This window comes from Saccopteryx leptura, chromosome 2 (assembly GCF_036850995.1).
Source record: "Saccopteryx leptura isolate mSacLep1 chromosome 2, mSacLep1_pri_phased_curated, whole genome shotgun sequence".
Taxonomy (NCBI): domain Eukaryota; kingdom Metazoa; phylum Chordata; class Mammalia; order Chiroptera; family Emballonuridae; genus Saccopteryx; species Saccopteryx leptura.
This window is the reverse complement of record NC_089504.1, coordinates 35,371,671-35,373,729: the sequence shown is the minus strand read 5'-3', so window position 1 is coordinate 35,373,729 and position 2,059 is coordinate 35,371,671. Positions and strand designations below refer to the sequence as shown.

The 2,059-nt window shown below is 45.9% G+C and overlaps 1 non-coding gene across 1 annotated transcript; it reads right to left on the bottom strand.

Moving 5' to 3' along the window:
* Positions 1 to 1,661: 1,661 nt before the first annotated feature.
* Positions 1,662 to 1,737, bottom strand: TRNAG-ACC (transfer RNA glycine (anticodon ACC)). The gene has a single exon. It is a non-coding gene; the product is annotated as a tRNA-Gly (tRNA).
* Between the last annotated feature and the right edge of the window lie 322 nt (positions 1,738 to 2,059).

Sequence of the window (2,059 nt, the reverse complement as noted above, 5' to 3'; positions counted from 1 at the left end):
TTTTTCTCATTTTGTTTGTTGTTTTTATTTTTTATTGAATTTATTGGAGTGACATTGGTTAACAAAATGATATAGGTTTCAAGTGTACAATTCTATAATACATCATCTGTATATTGTATTGTGTGCTCACCGCCCTATTGTTTGTTTTTTATTTTATTTATTTATTTAGCAAGAAAGACAGAGAGAGTGACAGACAAGGACAGACAAACAGGAAGGGAGAGAGATGAGAAGCATCAACTCTTTGTGGCACCTTAGTTGTTCATTGATTGCTTTCTCATACATGCCTTGACCAGGGAGGCTCCAGCTGAGCCAGTGACCCCTTGCTCAAGCTGGTGACCTTGGGCTCAAGCCAGCTACCTTAGGCTTCAAGACAGTGACCTTTGGGCTCAAGCCAGCAGCCATGGGGTCATGCCTGTGATCCCATGCTCAAGTCAGCAACCCTGCACTTAAGCTGGTGACCTTGGGGTTTCAAACCTGGATCCTCAGCATCTCAGGTCAACACTCTAACCACAGTGCCATCTTGGTCAGTCTGCTTTTTAATTGCTTATGCTAGAAGGGCAATTTCTATAGCAATGAATCCTTCCCAAGCAGAAGTTGAAGTGGCCTGACTCATACTTTGCCATTTGCCTGATGATCTCATGTTACCTGGAGTCACCAGAAGAAAGCACTTCAGGTGCATTCAGGCTGGTGGCCACTCCCTTGAGGCAGGTGTACAGTTTCAGCTAAAATGAAACAATTGTGCTTTCCCTTTGGAACCCACTGCCTCCTCAAGGCATAAAGAAGTATACAGACATTGTTGAACAATAATTCACTTTGGAATAACTTCAAATTCATTGAAAAAGTTGCAGGACCAGTTGTACAAAGAACTCCCATTATTGTCAACTGTCCCAACAAAGTCTCCATTCTCTCTCTGGCCCAGGATCCAATCCAGTCCAATACATTGCATTTGGTAATCATGTCTCTTTCGTCTCCTTCAGGCTCGCCGAGTCCCCCAGTCTTTTCTGCCCACACATTTCCCGGAGAGTTTGAAAGGATCCAGGCCTTTCATCCCAGGGTAGGTTCCTTAATCTGGGTCTGTCGATGTTTTTGTGGTTCCAAACTAAGGCTATGCTTTCTTGACAAGAATTACATAAAAATAATGCTGGAATTTTTCAGTGCATGGTGTCAGGAAGCACACAATGTCCCCTGCACCTCTGTTGATTTCATTTTAATCACCCAGTTACATTGTTGTCTGACAACTTTCTCCACTGTAAAGGCCTCGGTTTCCCTTTTGTCACTTGTGGGGACAAGTTTTGAGACCATACCAGTATTCATAGGTGCCTTTTTGAGGGGGTAAAACTTTTTTTTTTTTCTGTATTTTTCTGAAGCTGGAAACGGGGAGAGACAGTCAGACAGACTCCCGCATGCGCCGGACCGGGATCCACCCGGCACGCCCACCAGGGGGCGACGCTCTGCCCACCAGGGGGCGATGCTCTGCCCCTCCGGGGTGTCGCTCTGTTGCAACCAGAGCCACTCTAGCGCCTGGGGCAGAGGCCTAGGAGCCATCCCCAGCACCTGGGCCATCTTTGCTCCAGTGGAGCCTCGGCTGCGGGAGGGGAAGAGAGAGACAGAGAGGAAGGAGAGGGGGAGGGGTGGAGAAGCAGATGGGCGCTTCTCCTGTGTGCCCTGGCCGGGAATCGAACCCAGGACTTCTGCACGGTAGGCCGACGCTCTACCACTGAGCCAACCGGCCAGGGCCTAGGGGGTAAAACTTTTATGATTTAGCTGCACTAAAGGGTAACAACAATATAACAAAAGCTATCATCTAATGAGCATTTATTATGTGCCCGACACCATGCTAAGCGCTATACACATCTTAATTTAATCCTCAAATGCTGTGCCATTATTTTTCCCTTTCATAAATGAGGAAACTGTATATTTGTGGTGATGGTTTTGGAGTAGTATATACTAGATGCCACCTAGTCAGTTTTCTTGAGTATTGTACTAAATATATATTTTTTTCTTTTAGCCAAAGAAAGACAGAGAGAGAGAGAGAGAGAGAGAGAGAGAGAGAAACAGG